This window comes from Schistocerca americana, chromosome 3 (assembly GCF_021461395.2).
Source record: "Schistocerca americana isolate TAMUIC-IGC-003095 chromosome 3, iqSchAmer2.1, whole genome shotgun sequence".
In the NCBI taxonomy this organism is placed as follows: Eukaryota; Metazoa; Arthropoda; class Insecta; order Orthoptera; family Acrididae; genus Schistocerca; species Schistocerca americana.
In genome coordinates, this window is record NC_060121.1 from 483015176 (window position 1) to 483031767 (window position 16592).

General features: G+C 41.0%; 1 protein-coding gene across 3 annotated transcripts in view; it reads left to right on the forward strand.

The window, feature by feature from the left end:
- Positions 1–16592, forward strand: part of LOC124605816 (RING finger protein nhl-1) — a 286175-nt gene that overhangs the window by 37258 nt on the left and 232325 nt on the right. For all 3 annotated transcript variants that reach the window (XM_047137730.1, XM_047137732.1, XM_047137733.1), the window contains exon 2: positions 15720–15801. The gene's annotated coding sequence lies outside the window, so the exon portion shown is untranslated. The remainder of the gene's footprint in view (positions 1–15719; positions 15802–16592) is intronic.

The window sequence follows — 16592 nt, forward strand, 5'->3', positions numbered from 1 at the left end:
TGAAATGAACTGGCCTGGCCACAGTCACGAGTTAAATCATACCCACTAACCTTGTAAGAAAACCTGTTTCGGAATGCTACCAAAGACGTTTCGGACTTCTGGAATTACTTGCAAGAAAAGCGTACCAAAATTATTCGCATCCAAAAGTATTAGCAGTCCTCTTCATATTAATTAAGCAGTGCTTTCCGCTACCCTCCGTGGAGCTGGGATCTCCCTAGTAGGATGCGACGGCAGTCCGCGAACTGACTCCGCCCAAGGAGAATCACGCACTGGGGAAGTGATACATCTTTCAATGAAAATATACATGATAGGTCCAGCGTTGGATGCACTATGCAGCAGAAATGGCTTAGAGCCGCAGCCTTTTCACCTCTCCCCACCCCCACCCCCATCCCCCAAATTGGGAGACTTTCATTGATTATTTCTTATTCTTTGCTTTTCAACGTCGACTTATGTAGCTCTTCAGGTTTGAAAAAAAAAGGAAATATTCTTTCTCTGTATTTGCAATACGCTTTACTTTTCCTTCGTTCTCAGAGTCAGTCCCAGCAGTGCAGAGAACACCATGGCTAGACCTCCAGATCCAACCCCGCCCTTTCTGGCCCCATAACCTACAGCAAGTGTAAAAAAAGGAAATGTTCAGTCCTCTATGTCCAACATCAGTGCCTTCTCTCGTTTCGGCTCTTGAGAAAGAATGGGCTGCCATTCCTCCACAGACATTCTGACACCTGAGAGAAAACGTCCTCAGTAGAGCTGACTGTGGACATATTAGTGTCCAGTAACAGGTGTCTTGTCATCCAGATTCAGGTCTTCTGTGGTTTTCCTAAAGATAAAAACTTGGGTATTTCCTTTGATAGGTGCACCGTCAATATCCTTCCCCACCGTTTCCTTGTACGAGTTTTTGCAGCACCTCTCATGCACGTGTGTATAAGTAAGTGTGTTATTAACGCGCTAGCCGACCGATGATTCATCTTGTGTACCGAGAGAGAGCGAGTCTTTTTCCTTACCCCCTTCCCCCTCACCAGCTTGAGGAGGCTGTGTGTGAATTAAGCACAGGTAGCAACTCCTCGCCGATTCTTTGAAAAATTGAACACCCATGTCGTAGAAGACAGCAATGTTTTAAGAAAGGCAAGTTTTCCACGCATCGCAGTGCTTATCATGTCATGGCTCCTGACGTATGTGTCGCACAATGATATTATTTTTAGGTAAATTTAGTGGTATGTACCTATGCTGTCTGCAAAATGTGTTCCCAATATAGTTGTTAGTATCTATGAAAAATGTTATATGATGAATATTACTTTAAAAGTCTTCAGGTGTATTTAGGTCAAGAATTTGGAACCTTCCACTTCTTGAATCCACATTCATCACCTTAAAGTAGGTATGTGATGACTTACGCCAGCGTTAAACATTGCTGTTATGCTATTCCAACTGTCAGCGACATATAATGGATTATTACAAGTGGCTGAACAGATGAACAGGTGCACACTTTGGCACAGATGTTGATCCCTGACAACCATACGATGCTTAACCGCGGCACTGGGCCAATACACACAGATCCGCGAGGCTATGGTTTGAAGAAGATAAATAGAAGTTTCAACACCTTCACTAGACACCGCACGCACTCAAATTAAACTTCACGACACTGTTACGCAGGTTTTTAAGAACTACGTGAGTCGGTGTTTTTGACGTCCACAGACATTGCAAGAAAGCAATAATTCGCTTCTAGGCAACGGTACAGTTTTCAATTCCAGAATTTACATGGATAAATCCGATGACGAACAACAAATGCAAGTCAAGTGGAATATCATTTAAATGTTTCTATTTTTTACCATTTTCTCTATCGTTGTGATACGTATGTAGTTGGAATTCTTTCGATGGCTTATAGTTAGGTCATGAAACATCTTTCTTTTATATTTAAGAAAATAAAAATTTCCTCATTCTTTTTTCTACTTTATGTCACGTATAATCACACATAATGCCGCTGCAAACTAGATCCTATATTTTTCGTTCATAATACTAAAAAAAAAAATCGGAGTAGGTATTAAAGTCCATGGAGAAGAAATAAAAACGTTGAGGTTCGCCGATGACATTGTAATTCTGTCAGAGACAGCAAAGGACTTGGAAGAGCAGTTGAACGGAATGGACAGTGTCTTGGAAGGTGAATATAAGATGAACATCAACAAAAGCAAAACGAGGATATTGGAATGTAGTCGAATTAAGTCGGCTGATGCTGAGGGAATTAGATTAGGAAATGAGTCACATAAAGTAGCAAAGGAGTTTTGCTATTTGGGGAGCAAAATAACTGATGATGGTCGAAGTACAGAGGATATAAAATGTAGACTGGCAATGGCAAGGAAAGCGTTTCTGAAGAAGAGAAATTTGTTAACATCGAGTATAGATTTAAGTGTCAGGAAGTCGTTTCTGAAAGCATTTGTATGGAGTGTAGCCATGTATGGAAGTGAAACATGGACGATAAATAGTTTGGACAAGAAGAGAATAGAAGCTTTCGAAATGTGGCGCTACAGAAGAATGCTGAAGATTAGATGGGTAGATCACATAACGGATCACCATCAGCAGCGCCATCTGCATGCCGTCATTGCACGAAACACTGCAGAGTAGTTTGGCTGAACAGCAGATTCAAGAAACACTTCTTGACAAAGTCACTGCGGCAATTGTCCATCTCCGGTAGCTGAGTGATGTCGGCACAGTAGCTCAGGGTGTTCGGTCAGAGAGATGGTTAGCATCTGAAACACAAAAACTGAGTGAAAGGATCGACAACGAACTGGGACGGATGTCAAGTGACGTCCTCAAAGAGTGGTCAGTGCAACAGAATGGCAATCCTAAGGGCTCTGGTTCGATTCCCGACTGGGTCGGAGATTTTATCCGCTTAGGGACTGGGTGTTGTGTTGTCCCAATCATCATCATTTTATCCTCATCGACGCGCAAGTCGCCTAAGTGGTGTCAAATCGAAAGACTTGCATCCGGCGAACGGTCTACCCGATGCGAGGCCCTAGTCACACTACATTTACATTTTATTGAGGCAATTTATGAATCGTATATGTTGCACTGTTTCTTATTACAGGGTGATTCAGTAAAAGTGTTCACTTATTTCTGGAACCGTTGAAGGTATCGTAACTCTCTTTCCACCCAGATTAAATGCAAGCAATTCCTCACTAAACAATTTGTAGTGTCTTGTGATAACTATATTAATCACAGAGGCAACAGTATCAACTCGGTTTTTCTGTCTGGAAATATGTTCATTTCTTCTACTACTATAGTAAACAAAATGGCTGTGAGCACTATGGGACTTAACTTCTGAGGTCATCAGTCCCCTAGAACTTAGAACTACTTAAACCAACCTAACCTAAGGACATCACACACATCCATGTCCGAGGCAGAATTCGAACCTGCGACCGTAGCGGTCGCGCGGTTCCAGACTGTAGCGCCTAGAGCCGCTCGGCCACTCCGATCACCTGTAGTAAACATCCAAGACGTACATTCAATATCAATTGATTCTATGAAACACGATAAGTAGGTGTATAAATATTACAGCATTTAGAACTTACGAATCAGGCATTTTGAACATTAGATCCATTGCTGACTTTCGGGGAAGTTAGGGAGGTCATGCCCAACTAACGAATTGCGCCACATCCGATTGGGAGCAAACAGCGTAGCACCATCGCGACTACGATAAAAAGAGCACAGGGGAAAAGTAGGTTTCTATTCCGTCGATTTAATTCCGATGTATCGTGAGCTAGTTACCTTGAAAAAATGACTTTCACAAACTAAGCTAAATACATATTCAATTTCTTTACGGGCAATGTAAAAGGAATGTGAACAGAAAAGTTGAGTTGTAGACTCAAAAGTAGCCTGATTGAAGATGTCAGACAAAAAAAAAACTGAAGGGATCGGCAAAATATTTGATATTTAAAGGACGCTGGAATGCACTGTAGAGGTTAGAGGTTAAGCTTACAGCGAGATGCGTGAACAGTTTTTCGGCAGCTGCTACTGATAATCCACATGTTCCCTATACAAAAACTGCGTGTCACTATAGAATATGTCAGTCCAGCGTAATTCGCATTTTGCACACAAACAGCTTCCACCCGGATCGTGTGTAACTTTACCAGCCGATTAACAAAGATCTTTGCGAAATACTCATGGAATTCTGTCATTCGATTCTGATGCGATATCGGGACAATGGGCTCTTTCTCCAAAATATTCTCTTTACCGATGAAGAAACCAATAAATATTATGGAAAGGTAAATGTAAAAAATGTGTGCTATTGGATAGCAGAGATATTGCATTGACTGAGGCAAGTTAGACATGAGAGGCAGTTGAGTCTGAATAATTTTAGGATTATTAAGAGCAACCTTACTCGTCCTTACTTCAATGAAGAAACCTACATACGTTAGAGATATGTACGATTACTTACCAAAGTACTTCTGGCTGGTTCTCCCAGAGAAAATATTTTTTACATTGCCTACGTACAGCTAATGCAAGTGCTATCATCATCACGGGTGCTTGGCATTTGGCGAGGAAAGCGTTCACAAAGCTCTTTCTTGCTCAGTGGCTAGGGCATGATGTTATCAGTTGGCCTGCACATTCAACTGACTTGGCGGCTCTAAACGTATTTTTCCCTCGAGTAAGCAAACGGTTGAAGTCCATGCGCAAGTTCTGCAGACCCAAGAGATTGAAAAGAATCGCGGCGTTGCGTTGTTGCAGCATGTGTAACGATATCAAAGCATTCTGTTCAGAATACTCAGTCCTGGTAGCAGCAACTGCCTATCTGAATTGTGAAAGAAAGTGTACATTTTTGACATCAGTTATTTTGTACGGAAGTGTTTATGATCAATTTCGTTTGACATTTCCTTTTCGTTGCTGCTGCTATTGCCGTTACTTGACGCTTTAAGCAAGTGTCTTGAAATTAAACTCATGTTAATTTTTTTCATGCAAAGTTGATGTCTACCTATATTCACACCCCATTTTCCTATTTCACAAATACGTTCACTTTTTGTCTTTTACCTTTCTTTAGACGGTCTGAGAAGAACAAGAGCAGAAATATGGCCGTAGTTAGCTGGTGAACGGTCTACAGATGTCACACCTTTTACTTTCCCATCGGTATTTTAGTCGAACCAAGTGCGCTTATTTTCAGATTTAAACTAAATTTCTCTCAGTTATTACGAATTTGAAATTTCTCAGCCACGTCAAGCTGGAGCGCCCCATCAGTTGGATGCTGCAGTTTCGCATGAAAACACGAACTTCAGCATAAGGCAGCTATCGGTTTAATGATAAAAATACATAAAAGTCAAATTTTTAGTATTACACTTTCTATCAAAGTAAGTACCTGATTTCGGAGAATGAAACTCGGCTGAATTTGTCCCACTGATAACTACAATATTAGCAACAGATATTGCTATAGTTCAATGTGAAAAAAAACGAAGTTGATACCGATGTCGCGTATTTAGCGTATGGTAAGTGTATCTATAAGCGACCACTTACAATTTTTTTTTCTACTTGTACCGCTTAAGCACTATCGAAGAAAATTTCTCGAACGTGTTCTTTAAGTTTTGAAAACAGATCAAAATCGGATGGGGACAAGTAGGGACTGTATGGAAGGATGATCGATTACAGTCATCCCAAATCATCGGGTTGTTGCAGATGTCACAGCGCTCTTGTGAGGCCTGGCATTGTCATGCTGAAGGAGAGGGTGCTCCATGTGTGAAAGAACTCTTCGAATTCGAAACTCGATTACACCACACTGCTTCCCACGTATCAACATAGTTGCATTACACGCCGCCATGTTACAAGCCACAATTCGCAATTCGGTGTCCTCTAACGACAGATGGCTGCAAACATATTTACTTGAAGAATAAAGGTGTAGACTTTGAAAAGATTTTCACGCAAAAATTTAGGAGACACTGCTGCTCAACACTCCCTCGTAGCAATCCGAGAATCTCTGTTAGCAGCTGTTTTTGCTGTGTGAATTTACATCTCCAAGTATGGTTTTCAACTTGCAGAAGAGTTAGTAACCGCGAGGCAATAGATCGCTGATGTAACTCTGCTGCTTTCACACATCGCAGACAAAATGCAAATAATACTCTGTCTCCTTTCTTTGGTTCTTCATATAATACGGAAGATTCGTACGTACAATACTGATGTTACACCTTGTAATTACCATACCCTTTGTTAGCCGAAGACTTGCGGACACATTGCACCTCCAGTGACCTCACGGTGACGATGTAACTTCTTAACTTCATGAAGTCAACAAAATATTACACTACTGGCCATTACAATCGCTACACCAAGAAGAAATGCAGATTATAAACGGGTATTTATTGGACAAATATATTATACTAGAACTGACAAGTGATTACATTTTCACGCAATTTGGGTGCATAGATCCTGAAAAATCACTACCCAGAACAACCACCTCTCGCCGTAGTAACGGCCTTGATACGCCTGGGCATTGAGTCAAACAGAGCTTGGATGGCGTGCACAAGTACAGCTGCCCATAAAGCTTTAACACGATACCACCGTTCATCAAGAGTAGTGACTGGCATATTGTTACGAGCCAGTTGCTTGGCCACCATTGACCACACGTTTTCAATTGGTGAGAGATCTGGAGAATGTGCTGGCCAGGGCAGCAGTCGAACATTTTCTCTGTCCAGAAAGGCCCGTACAGGACCTGCAACATGCGGTCGTGCATTATCCTGCTGAAATGTAGGATTTCGTAGAAATCGAATGAAGTGTAGAGCCACGGGTCGTAACACATCTGAAATGTAACGTCCACTCTTCAAAGTGCCGTCAATGCGAACAAGAGGTGACCGAGACGTGTAACCAATGGCATCCCGTACCATCAAGCCGAGTCATACGCCAGTATGGCGATGACGAATACACGCTTCCAATGTGCGTTCACCGTGATGTCGCCAAACACGGATGCGACCATCATGATGCTGTAAACAGAACCAGGATTCATCGGGAAAAATTACGTTTTGCCATTCGTGCACCCAGGTTCGTCGTTGAGTACACCATCGCAGGCGCTCCTGTCTGTGATGCAACGTTAAGGGTAGCCGCAGCCATGGTGTCCGAGCTCATAGTCCATGCTGCTGCCAACGTCGTCGAATTGTTCGTGCAGATGGTTATTGTCTTGCAGACGTCCCCATCTGTTGACTCAGGGATCGAGACGTGGCTGCACGATCCGTTACAGCCATCCGGATAAGATGCCTGTCATCTCCACTGCTAGTGATACGAGGCCGTTGGGATCCAGCACGGCGTTCCGTATTATCCTCCTGAACCAACCGTTTCCATATTCTGCTAACAGTCATTGGATCTCGACCAACGCGAGCAGCAAAGTCGCTATACGATAAACCGCAATCGCGATAGGCTACAATCCGACCTTTGTCAAAGTCGGAAACGTGATGGTATGCATTTCTCTTCCTTACACGAGGCATCACAACAACATTTCGCCAGGCAACGCCGGTCAACTGCTGTTTGTGTATGAGAAATCGTTTGGAAAATTTCCTAATGTCACCAGGTCGTAGGTGTCGCCACCGGCGCCAACCTTGTGTGAATGCTCTGAAAAGCTAATCATTTGCATGTACAGCATCTTCTTCATGTCGGTTAAATATCGTGTCTGTAGCACGTCATCTTCGTGGTGTAGCAATAGTTCAAATGGCTCTGAGCACTGTGCGACTTAATGTCCTAGGTCATCAGTCGCCTAGAACTTAGAACTAATTAAACCTAACTAACCTAAGGACATCACACACATGCATGCCCGAGGCAGAATTCGAACCTGCGACCGTAGCGGTCGTTCGCCTCCAGACTGTAGCGCCTAGAACTGCACGGTGGTGTAGCAATTTAAATGGCTGGTAGTGTACATTTCACGCCGCCATGCTACAAGCCACAATTCGCTGTCTTCTGACGACCAACATATGGCTGCAAACATATATACTTGAAGATTAAAGGTGTAGGCTTTAAAAATATTTAAGAATTTTCACACAAAAATTTAGGAGGCACTGCTTTTCAGCACTCCCTAGTAGCAATCCAAGGAATCTCTGTTAGCAGCTGTTCTGCTATGCGAATCTACATCTCCAAGTATGGTTTTCAACTTGCAGAAGAGTTAGTGAACGGGAGGCAATAAATCGCTGATGTAACTCTGTTGCTTTCACACATCGCAGAGAAAGTGAAAATAATACTTTGTCTACTTTCTTTGGCTCTTCATATTATAAGGAAGATTCGTACGTACAATACTGATGTTCACCTTGTAATTACCATACCCTTTGTTAGCCGAAGACTTGCGGACACATTGCACTTCTAGTGATTTCACGGTGACTATGTAACTTCTTAACTTCAAGAAGTCAACAAAATATTAGAATCTCTACACACTCTCAAACTCAAATATGTCGAGTAGTGTAATAAAGGAGTAATTCTGCATCTAATTATGATGCAATGCATTGAATAATTAAACTTGTTGTAAATGTTGTGAAATTTGTAAATGTGAACATACTTTTTGAATCCTCTCCACGTTTCGTTGTCTCGTAACTCTGTTTAACACACTATATCTGCACGTTTATATAGTCTTTCCACTCACAATATGTCGTTTCATGCGAAATTAGTTTTAGATTAGCCTGTAAAACCACAGCTCTGCAAAATATCCGTTATTAGTTTTGCTCCACATGCAGTGTGTCATAATATTACTGAATCTCACGTCACCATACAATGATGAGCCAAAACATTGGACTCCTTCCTTAATAGCTTCTGTCTCCATCTTTGGAACGAAATACATCACTCATTCTGCATATCGGAGATCCTACAGTTTTTTGGGAACTTTGTGAAGGTATGTGGCATTAGACGTCTACGCACAGGTCATGTAATTCGCGTACATAACGAGCCACGTATTGGCGTGTCCGATGATAATGACCCAGATGGGTTCCATAGGATTTACATCAGATAAATTTGGTCGCCGAGACTTCAGCATGAGTTCACTATAATGTCCCTCAGACCACTGTAGTACGGTTCTGGCTCCGAAATACGGACAATTGTACTGTAGAAAGATGACATCGCCGTCGGGGAAGACATCTACGATGAAGGGATGCAGGTGGTTCTCAGCTGTCAACATGTCTTCGATTACTAACACAGATCACATGTAAGTACAGGAGAATGTCTCATAGCACAATTCTGCTCCCACCAGCCTGCGTTCGTTGCACGCTGCGTATTTCTAGCCACCGTTCACCTCGATGAAGGCGTTTGTGAAGACAACCATCGACCCAGTGTAGCAAAAATGTGATTCAGCCGAATCTCCGAGACGTTTACACTGATCCACGGTCGAATCCCGATGTTCCCGTGGCCACTGTAATCGTAATTTAAGATGTCGTTGGGTCAAATTGTGAACACGTAGAGGTGGCCTGCTGCGGAGCTCCATGTCCAACAATGTACGATGAACGGTGTGCACCAGTATTGTGCTCCTTCAGCAGATCACCATGTATCCTACTTTACAGGACAGACAAAGCTCTGAACCATACGTTCTGTAAAGATCGTGGACATCCAACCATTTCGCGCCCGCTGGTAGTTTCACGTTGTTCTACCACATCCTGTAGATTCTCACAATATCACGTGAACATTCGACCAACTTCGCCGTTTTCGAAGTACTCATTCACAGGCTCAGCGTAACAATAGTAAGTCGTTTGTCCAAGTCGTTTATCTGAATAGATTTTCCCATTTGCATCCCATATCCTGCAGGGCGATCCCCCATCAGGGTCTGCTCCGCTTATATATGTTTGTTACCGCGTCACATGACCGCAACGCCACCAGGCGGAATCCAGCGACGCAGTGGACAATGGCCATAATGCTTTGGCTTAGCAGTGTAGGCGTACCCATTGAAACACTCTACATTGCTATTTGTTTTACGTTCTTTTGTGAATTAGTTTTCTGTTCAAACGTTAGTGTTTCTAAAGTACTGTTGCCTTCCCGTGTTTCACGAAAGGAAGGAAAACATTTCTCGACTTGGTATCGAGAGGGCGTTCATATCAACGAATTTTTTTTCCTACGGTATAGACGCTCTGAAAATCTACAAAAGTTAAGTGTCTGTTTACGCGGCAGTAAAGATTCGTCAGGGTAATTTTATATATATATATATATATATATATATATATATATATATATATATATATATATATATATATAAATAGTCGTGCCGCGTGTCTTTCGTCCTAATATATAAACAGCGATACTGTATCGTTATAAAATTTGAATTGTAAGCCGGAAATAGATATTCGTCCAGAAATTTGTTAGAGCTTTTGAGTCATTTTCAAGTCACCAAATGGGCAATTGAATTCAAACTGCAGGCCGGGGTGGCCGAGTGGTTCTAGGCGCTACAGCCTGGAACCGCGCAACCGCTACTTTCCCAGGTTCGAATCCTGGCTCGGACATGGGTGTGTGTGATGTCCTTAGGTTAGTTAGGTTTAAGTAGTTCTAAGTTCTAGGCGACTGATGATCTCAGCAGTTAAGTCCCATAGTGCTCAGAGCCATTTTTTTGAATTCAAACTCGATGGAGCTTCTCTTGAAGATCATCACGAAGTACGTCTTAGAAGTAAAACAACCAGAGTGTAAACATCGTGAATGTGTAGAATATGGTATAGCGCAATCGGTAATTTAAGTCACACCAAACGCTTATTAATAAACTACGAGAAAGATTTATGTAAGATGCATACCGCATTTGTTGAATGAGGTTCACAGTCTATTCGAAAACCGTTTCCGAGCCGTTTCTGGATGGTTATGAAAGGAATCCAAATGACTCTGTGAGGCGATTTGCTACTGTGGTTGAGATGTGGGAGACGTGGTCCACCATTTCACGCCACAAATGAAACAGCACCCAAAGTGATGGGTTATTTGCAGCCTTTGGGGCTGCACCAAAAAAGGCGAGGTCGGTTTCGTCTGCGATAGGGTTATGGACAGTGTTTCCTAGTGTCTGTGTAAGAAGAAATAACTTACGTATGTGTAAATAACTGCCTTGGCATAGTACAGTGTTCGATGGTTAGGAAGCGTGTATTCCCTCGTTTATGTGATACTATTTTGCCGTTTCTAGGAATTTTTCTTTATCTACTATATTTTTTATTAGTTTGATTAACAGACACTAGCAACAATAGCCACCCACATACATACACATTACAGAACGCTATAGAGTAAACTGTCAAAGTACTCCCCCTGTTAAATGAAGGTTACAAAATGGATTTGATGGAAGGACTGTTGATATATTCACATCACACAAAAAAGAAGACAAAATCTTAAATGAAAGGAGGAAAATGAATCATTGGAAACAGTGATACATAGAAATGAGTCCCCTCGTAAATATATTAAACCAAATAACCCACATCATTAAGGCAAGTATCCTCTGTATGAGAGACTAGTTGATCATGCTAGAGGGTTTATCTATCGCGTTACCTCTGCCAACGATAGTTAAAAATATCTTTTTAGCTGTTCCGTTTTTGTGTCTGCTACTTTGATCGTGTGATGTGCACAGCAAATTGTGTGTGATATTTAATATGTGTAAATATATGCACCACAAGTAGTTAATCATTGCAAATTCGTCATTAATTCTTTGTAAATATCAATTAATACTCAAAAAAATTGGGCACCGTTTTACAAATTACACTTCAACAGAACAACGCATCACCTCACACTTCGAAAACATCACGAATAAATGGCCAAGTACACGAAAAATGCACTTGAAAATAGAAATCATTTTCCAAAATGCGTCATGAAAATTATAAATGAAATAAAATTGTGACTGATAGCAGAAAAGTTTATTTTACAAACAAACAAATCGTTTTTACCGTTGCAGGCTCTCACGACTCATTCCTATTGAATGATGTCAAATTAAAGTGATTGTATTTTCTAACACCTCCTACGTCTCACTTAATTTTCCTGGGTTGGTTCTATTTTCGTGACTGATCAACTTGTTTGCTTTAATTACTGTTATATCGTATTTGCGTAATTCAAAGAATTTGTATTTGATTTCAAAGACTATTTCAATTAGGTAACTAACCATGTCTTGTGAGATTGCAAATACAACCCTCAGAATGGCTGTATTTTTAAAGATTCTTTTGTTTACCTTACTTTTCAACAAAATGTAATTTCCAAAATTCAGTGTATTCTCATCTGCCAATTTTGTTTCATGATGGCTGAAGTTTTTTTTTTTTTTAAAAAAAAGCGTTTCTCCTAGTTTATAGCACTTTTCTGGCTTTAGGCGTGAGTTTATGTTAATTGAGCCTAAGAAACTTTAGATTTTGGTTTGAACTGGCTAAAGGACTGATTTCCTGTGATTTGGAATGTATGTCTCACGTCAGCCTAATCTCCCTAGATTCTGATATACCAGTTGCACCACTGATGATGGAGAATTTTTTACGTCCTGAGGTCGTTTTGTGTCTACTGTTACGCTCACCTGTTGTACATGGAATTGTAGGGTTGACATCGTAAAAGCATACGCAGTAGATAATAAGTAGGTGATAGTTCCAGAATTTTAAGTTATCGCCGCACCACTGCCGAACAGACACTGACCACACGGCCACTTGATCCAAATCAGATTCAAAGTGGATTTTGTTAAATGAGATGACTCTTCTGATAGTTACACCGCACCGAGAGCCATTGTCTCTGTCTTCATCACCGTTATGGTCTTTACTCTCACCCTGCCACCTGGGCCTGATTTTTTAACGAGGTTGTTTCTGCTCTCCCGTCCTCCCTTTCTACTCACTTGTGCACTGAGCCCATGAGCTAGAGACCAACAATGCGGAGCTAAATGCGCGTAATGTATATAAAAAAAATGTAAATGTTACTTTGTTCAGAATCATGTAACTCCGAAAGTTCTTGACCGATTGTCTTGAAATTCTGACATTTGGAATTCTAATACAGACGTGTTTTTAGGTACCTAATTCTTTAATATAAGATGTATAATACGTGCATATGCAATTTTTAGACTTTTTTTAACAACGTTTCCCTATTATTAAATTAATATATATTTGTGTACTACATATATTTACAAAATAGGTTAATTAAAACATGCGCTATTTGCAGTGAAACATTGTATCAAAATTTCAAAGCAATCGGTCAAAAGCTTTCGGTGAGTTGCGATTATGAACATCTACACTTTCTATGTACTTACAAATTAATATAGACATCCGTGTCTTCAAAACCTCAAATCTCCGAAAGTTCTTCATGAATTGCTTTGAAAAATTGACACAACGCAGCATTCGAATACTCAAGTGTTTTTATATACCTACTAGAAAGTCATCTGGTATATATGAAATATATATGTACATTGTTACCAAAAATCTCTGGACGTACGTTTCTGATTTACTCCAAGTTTTTACACGTTACTGTAATAAAGTTTTAGACACACACAAACTACATACATTTTATACATATAAAATATACAATAGTGAAACATTGTTAGCAAAAACAGGAAATTTGTATTTATGGGTTATTGGTTTATGATTAGAATACTACTACAGGATCGGAATTTACAATGACAATAAACAACGCTCAAAGTCAGAAAAAGGGGGAAGAGAAGCTAGAGAGTGAGATGGGAGGAAATGACTCAGAAAACGGGAAGGAAGAGATGAACAGAGAGAGGACGGCAGGAGAAGATGTAGAAACAGGGAGGGAGGAGAAGATGGACAGAGGAAGGGAGCAGGAGGTGACGGTCTGAGAGATGGTGGGAGGGAGGGGGGGAGAGGGTATAGAGAGAGAAAGGAAGGAGGAGGGAATGGACAAAGAAGGGGGAAGGGGGAGATAGGCAGAGACAGGGGAGAGATGGAAATTAGGACGAACATATCCAGTTCTCATACATATCACAATCGTGTGCTTTTTCGTTTCTTTCTTTCTCATTTAAGCAGACTGAGCCGCAGCAAAGCATAGCATGGTACAGCTAGTTATTAATAAAATAATATTATTCAGATGCCAGACAAATACTGTCCCAGAATGCGCAAGCAGTTGTAGTTACACTGGCGATAAGCGCTACACGACGATAATACGGTTCTCAACGGATACCCATAACAATTCCGAGGAAGGGTTGAATACTTTCCAAGCGATCCGTGGTCTATGCGAAGCATTTTGAGGAAGAGAACATAATAACAATTGATACTTTTAAAGATTTGCAAGGAAATCAACAGAGGTACCCACGATCTCGACCAACATTACGTGTGAGTCTAAGAATTTTCCCCATTCTACCACATTATTTAAATAATCCACTTAAATCTGAGGCTGAGAAAAATCCGACTGAAAGAAGACTGAAGCGAGAAAATCTCCGTAAGAGAAATAAAAAATGGCTTCCAGAAAAAGTGATTAAAATCTTTCTAGAGGTGTGTGAAATTGTAGGTAGGACTTTAGGAAATGACAAGTGGTATCATATTGTAATAAAACATTCATTATGTTTCTACAGGTCATCAGTGTAAGAAAATCCAAAAATTAAGTGTAGTGTAAAACTGACAATTATGTACTTCTAGCTTCTTTACACATTTCTGCTAAAATTAAGTCAAATAAACTTGTATCCAAGTAATGTCAAACATTATTTTCATTTCTCTGATTCTAGTTTTCACATGTTGGTTTTTCTGATTAAGCAACGACGATAATAAAACAGTACAAAGTGAAGAACATACCAATTTCAAACAACTTCATCTTACCACAAAGCTTTAAAACTGTTTTACAAGGGAAATTGTATTTCACAATGAGAACTTTTTTCCTGCGATCCTTAAATTTTTGAACGTTCTCTTTGCGTCTGAATACGGAGGCACCAGGAACTAATCTACCAAAATAGCTCATCGTAAGTATGTTGTTTGTGAAACCAGATATCGCACTACGTCTTACTGCCGGCATTGACGAAACTGTCAGTGAAATTATTTTGAATTAAGCAACTGTATAACATTACAATCCACTTGCCTCGTTTTACATTTAAGACGTGACAGAAAGTTACCATCATCTTTTACGTTTGTTGGCGTGGATTAATTAGTTTTTAACGTGTTATATACGTGTACACTGTGCATTTTGCCCTTACCCTTACAACTGCTCAATGTATTATTTTTGTGTATCAAATGTTCGTCATACGTTAAAATTCCATTATTGGTCGTTTAAATGGGAATAATATTACCGATTCGTTCTTGTACACAGGTTTAAATTGCAGCATTGGGCATGTGCAGCATGTGCAGATTACACGTCCTGCTATAAACTTGACTTCCGCAGAACGTTCCATTTCCGTGTTTCATAATTTTTGTACTTGCTCAAATTCCATTTCTGACTATTTAAATAGGAAGATAATCGTGGCGGTCCGCATCAGAACTGGCAGAGAAGTTGAGGCGAAATAAAAGCGTCTCGGTGTCAGGCCGTGACATTTTATATTTGCAATCTTACTCTTCATCTCTCAAAGACAACTTTGTATCATTTCCTTTACCCCCTCAATGCCGAATGTCTCGATTTCGCATCATACAATGCGACGCCAATAAATGGAAGGTTAACTGTTCTTCAGCGCCAGTGCCGCGAGATGCTATAAACACTTCTGACATATGCTGCCGTCTCCTCAGTGTTCTAGAGTGACATGAGTTTTGACCTTTTTTTTCCAGCAGAATTTTATCGCGTACTAAGGGGCCAAATTCTGATACTGAAGTTGTTATACAAGGAAACTAAATCTCACCCCACAGCCAGATTTGCAGTGATGACTTGTTTTGTTTGTGTTACAGGCCCTCAAGATGGCGCCGTGGCCCGGGAGGTAGCGTCTACTTCCCTCGGGGCCTCGGACATCCCCTAGCGGGCAACCGCAAGGTAAGCACACCTACGCGCACCGCTTTCAGCAATAAACATCTGCCCTCCTTTGAGGCAATGAGGAACCTACGTTACTGCGTTATTTCGAGACGACGTTTACTCAGGAGAGACTGCCTGAAACGAAAATAGAATCAACTTCACGTGTGTCTACGTAAGCCTAGTTGGCCTCCGGTTACCACTTCCTACACATACCAGTGTAGTCACGTAACGAAACCCGACTTGGAATCTGCGTTGTAACGTAAGATACCTGGCACGACAAATGCAGGCCGTTTGACTATCATACTGTTTGACTATCATAGACACAAACGAAAGCGGCAAGCAAAGGACAACGAAACATAGGTCGGGAAACATGCCCTGATACGCCTTCTGCTTCTAATGACCTCATTGTCGACGGGACGTAAATCTAGTCTCACGACGTATGTTGAACAAGTGCAGTCCCACCAATGTTACAACACTGTTAATATATAGGGCTACGTTTATTTAGAACCACTGCAAGTGATAAATTGCTGTTGTTTGCTTTACTCGTCATTCCTAAGTGCTACTAAACAGCGTTTCAACAATAAGTGTCTCGGCCATGCCTCAACAATGTCATAGGACCCAGGTCCCTCGACTTGATCCCTTTGTTTTTCTTTCGTGTGTATTTAAAACCTGTGGTGCATACCACCGCTGTTGATATGGGTGACAGTCTCCGAGAACGCGCTGTGCGTGGTTGTCAATAAATTAGAAAAATGCCTGGGAGTTTTTAACGGGCACAGACATCGGTGAATAGACATGCTAAAATCTGCCGTCAC